Source organism: Schistocerca serialis, chromosome 11 (assembly GCF_023864345.2).
Source record: "Schistocerca serialis cubense isolate TAMUIC-IGC-003099 chromosome 11, iqSchSeri2.2, whole genome shotgun sequence".
Taxonomy (NCBI): Eukaryota; Metazoa; Arthropoda; class Insecta; order Orthoptera; family Acrididae; genus Schistocerca; species Schistocerca serialis.
This window is the reverse complement of record NC_064648.1, coordinates 42,977,617-42,989,595: the sequence shown is the minus strand read 5'-3', so window position 1 is coordinate 42,989,595 and position 11,979 is coordinate 42,977,617. Positions and strand designations below refer to the sequence as shown.

At 42.2% G+C, this 11,979-nt stretch overlaps 1 protein-coding gene across 4 annotated transcripts in view; it reads left to right on the top strand.

Annotated features, from left to right (window-relative positions):
• Window positions 1-11,979, top strand: part of LOC126427284 (zinc finger protein 493-like) — a 105,919-nt gene that overhangs the window by 2,142 nt on the left and 91,798 nt on the right. The gene's annotated exons all lie outside the window — the stretch shown is intronic.

Sequence of the window (11,979 nt, the reverse complement as noted above, 5' to 3'; positions counted from 1 at the left end):
ACCTTAGCAGTGCCATTAAATTTATAAATGGTATGGCTGCAGTTAATGCATTGTTGAAGTGTATTGTGGTATGGAATGAGAATTGCAATTTATTTACTGATAATGTAAAATAAATTATTTATAAATAGTTTTGAAGTGACACTTGCATGGTCACTAATCTGAGAAGTACATTTTGTTTACTTTGAATATGTGAACCATATGTAAGTAGAACTCTCAGCAGTAAAGTTAAATTTCAGACAAATATCACATGGAAGCATAAATTGTTACACAGCAGAATGAATTTGTATGTTGGCAGCAAAGTTTTGATGAAGCCATGGGGCTACACATTAAATATTGACAGGTTTGTTCATAACCACTTTCTGCATTTGCTGCACATTGTTACTCATATTGTTTGTGAAACTGTCACAATGTTACAGTTACTGGTGTAAATAATCTTACATATACATGTCACTTGAAATCTAATGTAGTGCAACCGGTTGTAGGGTATTCACCTATCATCACCAAACAAATTCACTTGGTGCCACTAGTATTTTTATCCTGCAAATGAGAATTGAGCGCACTGACACAATCACGCAAACTACTCGTGAACTATCTGTGCTGAAAAAATCTGTTTCAACATCCATCTTGAGTGCAACTGCAGAAGTACTGGGATAGCATTAATGCAGCATTTGCATTTGAATATATGTGAGTACTTCATTACAGATTATACAAACTATGTGAACAGCTTGCAATTCATTTGACAAGCATTATCACAACAGTAATCCTAAACAATCACTATGAGGAAATGATAGGAAAATAAATATACTAAATTTTATTAAATACAGTAAAAGAGTGGTTAGACCCAACACAGTTCAGGCTTTGGCTTTGAACCCTGATGTAATGATGGTTTGGCATTCAGGATGATATGTATGCACAGCACACATCATGTAAATGAAAAGCAGTTTGAAGATCCATTGACTTTGGACCTAAACTGGAGAACTATTCAAAGGCTACAAGGTTAAAATGTGGTTCTAGACCCACTCCCCCCTTGTAACATTGGTTGTAGTGGGAGTCTGATTCATAGTGCATCTCAAGGCTTAGCCTATGTTCAAAAGTGGCAGTGTGGCTGTGAGCTGACAAAGTCTAGAAATGTGAAAGCCAAGTAAAGGATATGGTAACAAATTGATCAGTAGCACAGCTTAATGTTAACCAAAACATCCAAATGGTGCCCATAACGTAACTTTTTACCTACAAGAAGTCTTCTCATACTCTGTGTGCTGTGTTAGTCGATGAACTGAACTTCCCTATGACCTTAACATTGTATCAGTTGAAAGCCACCTTCTTTGCCAAATTAATTAAATGTTAATTTTTAATTGGTGTATATTTTGGGCATGAGCACATGCTGGAAAGTAATGACACAAAATTTCTATTCGGATATTATTGAAGCATTTTAATTAAAACAAACTTAATATTCAACATATTTATTCTTAATGTTTGTATATTTATTTCAAACATAGTCACCGTGGCACTGAACACCTTTCTCCCAGTGAGACACCAGGTTGTTGGTGTCGTCACTGTAGAATGCTTGACTTCGTTGGCAGACCCACAGCCTCACCTACGCTTACACTGATTCATCACTATCAAAGTTGAGTCCCTGAAAGTGTTCTTTAAGTTTTGCAAACAGTTGAAAATTCATTGATTCAAACCGGGTCAGTATGGAGGATGATCAATAATAATGAATCAAAGGCGTCAGACTGTTGCAGGTGCAAAAAAAAAAAAAAAGTTGTGTATGGTCTGGCATTGTCATGCTGAAGGAGAGGGTGCTCAACATGTGGATGAACTATTTGAATTGGTGCTCTGTTGTCTGAGGGTTTTCTCACATGCTGACACAGTTAAATCACACACACACACACACACACACACACACACACACACACACACACACACACACACACACTGCAGTTCAGAACTGTTCATCATGAGGGTGCTGCATACTGTGTCAGCAAAGTGGTAACATCAACAGTGTCATATGCGTGAGAACTGATATTAAGAACAGAATCAAAATTTTGGAGGCATTATTTTCTGGCACACCCTCGTAATAAATTCATGCATTTTACAATTGCCTCAAATGTTGCAGAATGGTTCCCTTGGCATTGCCCAGCATCCACTTGGAAGTCATAATACTAAATCCATATACACAGCAGCCAAAACATTATGATCACTGATCTACTGTCAGTATAAACTCATCCAGGCAATAGCATCTCACCTTGTCTTCTAGTCAGACACACACACGTTGCATGGAGTATCAGTGAGCATCTTGTTTTGTTGTAAAATAGGAAATGCGCACAATCTGAGTTTGACCAAGAGCAAATTTTGATGGCCTGAAGGCTTGGTATGAGCGTTTTGAAAGCTGCACAGCTTGCCGGGTGTTGAAGTAGTACTATGGCAGTTGTCTTCAACACATGGCAAAACAAAGGTGAGACCATGGCCAGACATTATGGCGTTGGGCAAGTACTCCTCATCACAGATGGTAGACATCATAGGCTAGGCAGACTGGTAAAACAAGACAGGCAACAAACTGTGGTGTAACTAACATCAGACATTAATGCTGGGCAGAGTACAATTGTGTCTGAATGCACAATGCTCCAAACACTTCTAATGATGAGTTTGTGCCGCTGGTGACCCACACCATGACATCGACAACAACTGAAATAGGTATGTAACTATTGACGCTGGATGTTGGCACAATGGCCGAGCAATGCATGGTCTGATGAATCCTGATACCTTCATCGTGCCTTTGGGAGGGTGCATTTCCGTCACCCACAAGGGGAACAGCCTCTTGACTCCTGTACTGTAGGGGCCTCCTTTATACTCTGGGAAACAACCACATAGGCACCCATGGGTCCAGTGGAGCTCGTGTGAGGCACTGTGTCACAAAAGAAGTATTGTAAACTGGTTGCAAAGCACATCCACCCCTTCTGTTGTTGTTGTGCTCTTCAGTGGCAAGACTGGATTGATGCAGCTCTCCATGCCACTCTATCCTGTGCAAGCTTCTTCATCCCCGAGTAACTACTGCAACCCACATCCTCCTGAATCTGTTTAGTGTATTCATGTCTTGGTCTCCCTCTTATTTTCATCCTCCACCCTTCCCTCCAATACTAAATCGATGATCCCTTGATGGCTCAGAACCTGTCCTACCAACCAGTCCCTTCTTCTATAGGGTGGCGCACGAAACGTGTTATCATTTTGTTTTTGAATATAAACTTTATTGTCAATACAATCCGAAAGGAACATATGCTGTAGTGAAGAGCCGTCCATGGAGATTTGTTCTAACTCAGTACATGCTCAATATGCCCACCATTTTGTTTCCTAACTTTCTTCAAAGGAACGCTGAAGTTAGAGAGTACCCTACAGCACGTCTTCCCTAATTTCACTGAAAGCTTAAAGAATAAGTCTTCTGAGCTCCATTAAATCACGTGGACATTTCAGGAAATTTTTTTCCTTTAGGTACCCCCAAAGAAAAGAGTCACATGGATTGAGGTCTGGACTATTGGGGGGCCAATTTTGTCCATCATTGAAGCAACCTGGAAACCTGAGGGAAATGATCCGCATGTCGAAATGCTTGTGTAAAAACTCCAACACAGTGTCTGCAGTATGTGGCCTTGCTCCATCTTGCGTGAATCACTGTGTGTTGAAGGGTAAGGCAGTTGCAAGAAGCTGTGGAATGAATCTATTGCGAAGCATGCTCAAATAACGTTCGCTGTTCAGTTTCTTCAAAGAAAAAGGGTCCAGTAAGTCCGTGACTGGAAATTGCTTCCCACGCTGTAATCTTCGGAGCATAATGTCATTCATGAAGCACTTGTGGGTTTTCAGTGGCCCAAAAGTGTACATTTTGTTTGTTAACCACACCATCTAAATGAAAATGCGCCTCATCTGAAAACCAAACGTTGTTGAGAGTTTCTTCCCTATCCTCCACCCACTGAGCAAACAGTAGTCTCTGCTGCTTGTGTTCTTCAGTGAGCTTCTGTGCACAGGTCATCTTGTATGGGTACATGTGGAGGCCACTTTTAAGAATGCATTGAATGGAGCGACTGGGTATTCCCAGTTGCACTGCTGCCTTTCTACACAATTTCCCGGGACTTCTCTGTACAGCAACTCGTACTGCTTAAATATTCTCATAAATATTCTCATAAATTTTCTCAGCATGTTATAGTCTTAGGTGGAGATTTCAATTTACCAGATATAGACTGGGACACTCAGATGTTTAGGACGGGTGGTAGGGACAGAGCATCGAGTGACTTTATACTGAGTGCACTATCCGAAAATTACCTCGAGCAATTAAACAGAGAACCGACTCGTGGAGATAACATCTTGGACCTACTGATAACAAACAGACCCGAACTTTTCGAATCTGTATGTACAGAACAGGGAATCAGTGATCATAAGGCCGTTGCAGCATCCCTGAATATGGAAGTTAATAGGAATATAAAAAATGGGAGGAAGGTTTATCTGTTTAGCAAGAGTAATAGAAGGCAGATTTCAGACTACCTAACAGATCAAAACGAAAATTTCTGTTCCGACACTGACAATGTTGAGTGTTTATGGAAAAAGTTCAAGGCAATCGTAAAATGCGTTTTAGACAGGTACGTGCCGAGTAAAACTGTGAGGGACGGGAAAAACCCACCGTGGTACAACAACAAAGTTAGGAAACTACTGCGAAAGCAAAGAGAGCTCCACTCCAAGTTTAAACGCAGCCAAAACCTCTCAGACAAACAGAAGCTAAACGATGTCAAAGTTAGCGTAAGGAGGGCTATGCGTGAAGCGTTCATTGAATTCGAAAGTAAAATTCTATGTACCGACTTGACAGAAAATCCTAGGAAGTTCTAGTCTTACGTTAAATCAGTAAGTGGCTCGAAACAGCATATCCAGACACTACGGGATGATGATGGCATTGAAACAGAGGATGACACGCGTAAAGCTGAAATACTAAACAACTTTTTCCAAAGCTGTTTCACAGAGGAAGACCGCACTGCAGTTCCTTCTCTAAATCCTCGCACAAACGAAAAAATGGCTGACATCGAAATAAGTGTCCAAGGAATAGAAAAGCAACTGGAATCACTCAATAGAGGAAAGTCCACTGGACCTGACGGGATACCAATTCGATTCTACACAGAGTACGCGAAAGAACTTGCCCCCCTTCTAACAGCCGTGTAGCGCAAGTCACTAGAGGAACGGAGGGTTCCAAATGATTGGAAAAGAGCACAGATAGTCCCAGTCTTCAAGAAGGGTCGTCGAGCAGATGCGCAAAACTATAGACCTATATCTCTTACGTCGATCTCTTGTAGAATTTTAGAACATGTTTTTTGCTCGCGTATCATGTCATTTCTGGAAACCCAGAATCTACTATGTAGGAATCAACATGGATTCCGGAAACAGCGATCGTGTGAGACCCAACTCGCCTTATTTGTTCATGAGACCCAGAAAATATTAGATACAGGCTCCCAGGTAAATGCTATTTTTCTTGACTTCCGGAAGGCGTTCGATACAGTTCCGCACTGTCGCCTGATAAACAAAGTAAGAGCCTACGGAATATCAGACCAGCTGTGTGGCTGGATTGAAGAGTTTTTAGCAAACAGAACACAGCATGTTGTTATCAATGGAGAGACGTCTACAGACGTTAAAGTAACCTCTGGCGTGCCACAGGGGAGTGTTATGGGACCATTGCTTTTCACAATATATATAAATGACTTAGTAGATAGTGTCGGAAGTTCCATGCGGCTTTTCGCCGATGATGCTGTAGTATACAGAGAAGTTGCTGCATTAGAAAATTGTAGCGAAATACAGGAAGATCTGCAGCGGATAGGCACTTGGTGCAGGGAGTGGCAACTGACCCTTAACATAGACAAATGTAATGTATTGCGAATACATAGAAAGAAGGATCCTTTATTGTATGATTATATGATAGCGGAACAAACACTGGTAGCAGTTACTTCTGTAAAATATCTGGGAGTATGCGTACGGAACGATTTGAAGTGGAATGATCATATAAAACTAATTGTTGGTAAGGCGGGTACCAGGTTGAGATTCATTGGGAGAGTGCTTAGAAAATGTAGTCCATCAACAAAGGAGGTGGCTTACAAAACACTCGTTCGACCTATACTTGAGTATTGCTCATCAGTGTGGGATCCGTACCAGGTCGGGTTGACGGAGGAGATAGAGAAGATCCAAAGAAGAGCGGCGCGTTTCGTCACTGGGTTATTTGGTAACCGTGATAGCGTTACGGAGATGTTTAATAAACTCAAGTGGCAGACTCTGCAAGAGAGGCGCTCTGCATCGCGGTGTAGCTTGCTCGCCAGGTTTCGAGAGGGTGCGTTTCTGGATGAGGTATCGAATATATTGCTTCCCCCTACTTATACTTCCCGAGGAGATCACGAATGTAAAATTAGAGAGATTAGAGCGCGCACGGAGGCTTTCAGACAGTCGTTCTTCCCGCGAACCATACGCGACTGGAACAGGAAAGGGAGGTAATGACAGTGGCACGTAAAGTGCCCTCTGCCACACACCGTTGGGTGGCTTGCGGAGTATCAATGTAGATGTAGATGTAGATGTAGAAACAGGCTTAGGCCGAGGTCGCTTCGGATCCAATACTGTTCCTTCCTGTACAAGTGTATCGTACAACCCGTGAATGGTCTTCTTCCAAGGGACCCATTGTGTGTTAAACTGTTGTCGAAAACACCTCTGAGTCACAACAAGGCTTTTCGTTTCATGAAAAAGTAACACAATTGCCGATCGTTGCTGTGTTGTCAGTCTTCCATTGTCAGCCATTGCTGGTTACTAGTCTCCTAGTGGCAGTATCGTGAATTACATGTCATTTCATAACTCATTTGTTTTTCCAAGCTCTGCTGGTACTGCTGTAGAGATCCCAGCGGAGTATCTAATGTGTGGTGTAAATTGTAAAAGAAACAATTGGTAACACATTTTGTACGCCACCCTATAGTTAAGTTGTGCCACAAATTCCTCTTCTCCCCAATTCTATTCAGTATCTCCTCATTAGTCACATAATCTACCCATCTAATCTTCAGCATTCTTCTGTAGCACCACATTTCGAAAGCTTCTGTTCTCTTCTTGTCTAAACTATTTATCGTCCATGTTTCACTTCCATACATGGATACACTCAATGCAAATACTTTCTGAAAAGACTTCCTGACACTTAAATGTATACTCAATGTGAACAAATTTCTCTTCTTCAGAAATGCTGTCCTTGGCACTGCCAGACTAAATCTTATATTCTCTCTACTTCAACCTTCGTCAGTTATTTTGCTCCCCAAATAGCAAAACTTATCTATTACCTTAATTGTCTTATTTCATAATGTAATTCTGTCATCATCACCCAATTTAATTCGACTACATTCCATTATCCTTGTTTTGCTTTTGTTGATGTTCGTCTTATATCCCTCTTTGAATGTGCTGTCCATTCTGTTCAACTGATCTTCCAGGCCCTTTACTGTCTCTGACAGAATTACAATGTCACTGGCTAACCTCAAAGTTTTTATTTCTCCTCCCTGGATTTTAATTCCTACTCAAAAATTTTCATTTGTTCCCTTTATTGCTTGCTCAATATGCAGACTGAGCAACACCAGGGATAGGCTAAAACCCTGTCTCACTCCCTTCCCAACCACTGCTTCCCTTTCGCTCCTCCCCTTTTATAACTGCCATCTGGTTTCTGTACAAATTGTAAATAGCCTTTCACTCCCTGCATTTGACGACTGCCACCTTCAGAATTGAAAGAGAGTATGCCAGTCAACATTGTCGAAAGCTTTCTTTAAGTTTACAAATACTAGAAATGTAGGTTTGCCTTTCCTTCATCTATCATCTAAGATAAATCATAGGGTCAGTATTGCCTCACGTGTTCCAACGTTTCTACGGAATCGAAACTAATCTTCCCTGAGGTCAGCACCTACCAGTTTTTCCATTCGACTGTACAAAATTCATGTTAGTATTCTACAGCCATGACTTATTAAACTGATAGATCGGTAATTTTCATGCCTGTCAACATTTGCTTTCTTTGGAATTGCAATTATTATATTCTTCTTGAAGTCTGGGGGTATTTTGCCTGTCTCATACATTTTTCTGACCAGATGGCAGAGTTTTTCCAAGGTTGGCTGTCCCAAGGCTGTCAGTAGTTTTAGTGGATGTTGTCTCCTCCCAGGGCCTTGCTGCAACTTATGTCTTTCAGTACTGTCAAATTCTTCACGCAGTATCGTATCTCCCATTTCATCCTCATCTACGTTCTCTTCCATTTTCAAAATATTGCCCGCAAGTGCATCGCCCTTGTATAGACCCTCTATAGGTCTCTTCAGTATTCCAGTAGGCAGTGTTTGCCTTACCCCTAGTCATATATGCCTCTACATCCTAAAATTTGTCCTGTTACCATCCCTGCTGAGCCATTTTGCACTTCCTGTCGATCTCATTTTTGAGACGTTTGTATTCCTTTCAGCCTGCTTCATTTACTGCATTTTTATATTTTCACCATTCATCTATTAAATTCAGTATCTCCTCTGTTACCCAAGGATTTCTACTAGCCTCGTCTTTTTACCTACTTGATCCTCTGCTACTTTCACTAGTAATCTCTCAAAGCTACCCTTCATCTTCTGCTGTATCTCTTACCCATGTCCTTGTCAATGGTTCCGTAGTGCTTTCTGAAACTCTCTACAACCTCTGATCCTTTCACTTTATCCAGATCCCACCTCTAACTTTTCCTACCTTTTTGCAGTTCTTTCAGGTGTGGATAGATATCTGCTTATTACACATTACAACCTTCTCCAAATGTCGGCGGTATCTTTCAGTCAGCAGACAAGATTGGCCTGTATGCTTTTGTGCTGCATGTGTCCCTTCATGCTTCCACTTCACTATCTCATCAGAAACAGTGGACGTAGGAATGTTCAGGAGTGTGGAAAGCTCGCATACAGACATGTGACACCAATGACACCCTATCACCTGACCACATTCAAAGTCAATGAGCTCCGCGGAGCGCCCTATTTTGCTCTCTCACGATGTATAATGGCTACTGAGGTCTCTGATATGGAGTAGGTGGCGGCACAATGCACCAAATATGAAAAAGTAAGTTTTTGGGGGTGGCCCGATGCTTTTCAGCACATAGTGTATGATGAAGTTGTGCTCTGTGCAAAATTCTACCAGACGGCTTCCTCTTTCATTCCTTACCCACATTCCATATTCACTTCCTCCTTTTCCTTCTCTTCCTTTTCCTACTATTGAATTCCAATCCCCTATGTCTATTAAATTTTTGTCTCCCTTCGTTATCTCAATAATTTATTTTATCTCATCATACATTTCTTTAATCTCTTCATCATCTGGGGACCTAGTTGGCATATGAACTTGTACTACTGTGGTAAGTGTGGGCTTTGTGTCTATCTTGGCTACAATACTGCATTCACTATGCTGTTCATAGTAGCTTACCCGCACTCCTGTTTTTTATTCATTTTTAAACCTACTCCTCCATTACCCCTATATGATTTTGTATTTATAATCCTGTATTCATCTGACCAGAAGTCTTATTCCTCATGCCATCAAACTTAACCAATTCCCACCATATTTATCTTTACCCTATCCATTTCCCTTTTTAAATTTTCTAACCTGCCTGCCTGATTAAAGGGTCTGACATTCCATGTTCCAATTTGTAGAACATAAGTTTTCTGTCTCCTGATAACGATGTCATCCTGGAGATCTGAATGGGGGACTATTTGACTTCCGGAATATTTTACCCAAGAGGACACCATCATCATTTAATGGACAGTAAAGTTGCATCCCCTCGTGAAAAATTACGGCTATAGTTTCCCCTTGCTTTCATCCGTTTACAGTACCAGCACAGCAAGGCTGTTTTGGTTAATGTTACAAGACCAGATCAGTCATTCATCCTGACTGTCGCCCCTGCAGCTACTGAAAAGACTGCTGCCCCTCTTAAGGGACCACATGTTTGTCTGGCCCCACAACAGATACCCCTCCGTTGAGGTTGCATCTACGGAACGACTATCTGTATTGCTGAGGCACGCAAGCCTCGCTACCAGTGCCACGGTCCATGGTTCATGTTAGGTCCACTCCTTTGTGACGATCACGTTTCCCATTGAGTAAATGTTTAAGTGTCAGGAAGTCTTTTCTGAAAGTATTTGCATTGAGTGTGGCATTTTTCATGAAAACAATGCACCATTTCACAAGGCCATGAGTGTGATCGAGTGGTTTCAGGAACACAGTGGTGAGTTCCAATTGATGTGGTGGCAACCCAACTCGCCAGCCCTGAACCTAGTTGAACAGATCTGGGATGTGATTTAACATAATGTCAGAGATCATCCCCCCTTCCAGAATTTATGGGAATGAAGTGGCCTGATTGTATAAATATGGTTCCAACTTCCTCCAGTGATCTATGAAGGCCTCATTGCTTCTGTGCCACTATGTCTCCCTACTGTTGTCTGTGCCAGAGGTGTACATACCAGCTTTTAGATGGGTGATGATAATCTTGGGCTGATCAGCCTATGGCAGTTACCATTATTGAAAGAAGGTTGTTTTATTGTAATGATTGTGATGGTAGAATGATACTGCCACATAAAGTTCGGCTAAACAGTACATGCTGCCCACGAGCCCTGCATGACTCACCCTCCAGTCCAGCTTCAAGACACCGACTGCCCGTGAAATCCACTGCTGTTCTTCTACACCCATTGTTGCTCCACAATGCCCACTGGTGCCATGAGCTCTGAGCTGTGAGAAGTGACATCTGCCAGGCACATGGGGCACAAATTCGAAGAGGGAGCCCACCGTGGTTCAGCCTCCTCCACCAAACCAAAATCCCCCGTCCCCACCATTAAGGAGCCCGTTACATATGCCTCTCCTTGATATGAGTAATGTGCATGTGTGAGGCTTTACTTGTCCATAAATTCAGAACCAGGAGGTTTGCCGAACTCACCACCCTGACAATCTAACAGGGTCCCAACAACTGAGGAGCTAGCTTGCTATCGAACCCTAACTCCCCCTTTTCAGCAATATTAGGGTTTCGGACTAACACTGTGTCCCCAGCCTTTCCAATGAACCGTTTAGCCCCTGACTGTAACAGATGGATAACCTGTGACAGGCAATTTTGGTATTATGTCTAGCCTGGCTCCAGTTGTGCTGTGTTACTGCTAGGGTGACTTGTTCTTGAAGCAAATCATTGATTGACTACAGGTTGACAAGAGGAAAATTGACTGGATGTGCTAACATAAGGGATACTGGAGCAGCCTCCAGGGACTTGGGTTGTGCAGTGTTAGAGATAAAATTGAGCCACATTGTCTGAGCCTTGTTGTGAAAGATAAGCACAGCCTTCAACTTGCAGTTCACCTGGTCAGCAAAGTATGCTGGTAAAAGGATTTGTGGTCACATCTTTAATTCCATTGTCAAAGCAGAACCTCACAAATAGCTGGGAAACAGAAGCTATCAAGCATCCTCGGTGGCCTGGAAACAGAAAAAATTCATAACAAATGCTGGCCAGCTGTCAGGAATGTCATTTCTCTGCTCGGAATGTGTCAAAAAAACGAGAAAAGTCATCCATGATAACTACTAGGTGCCTAATACACACACACACACACACACACACACACACACACACACACACACACACACACACACACACTTGATGAAGTGGACCTATATAATCTATACAAAGTTAATCCATCAGGCATTCCTAACAGGTAGGCTCTAAAAGCCACTTGAGGGAATTCAAGTTGGGCTCAGCTCCCTTACGGCTCTCTCACTCCTCCACCAACCTCTGGACAGCCTTATTCAGGGAGGACCAGGTGACATGTTGAGTGATCTTGACCCCACCAACCTCCAGGCTTGCTTATACAGGGAGGACCAGGTGATGTGTCGTCTGATCTTGACAACAGTTTTATAAATGCCTAAGAGGGTATTATGGAAATAATGAGCGAAAACCTAGCTAAGAGCTTGATTGTCAGC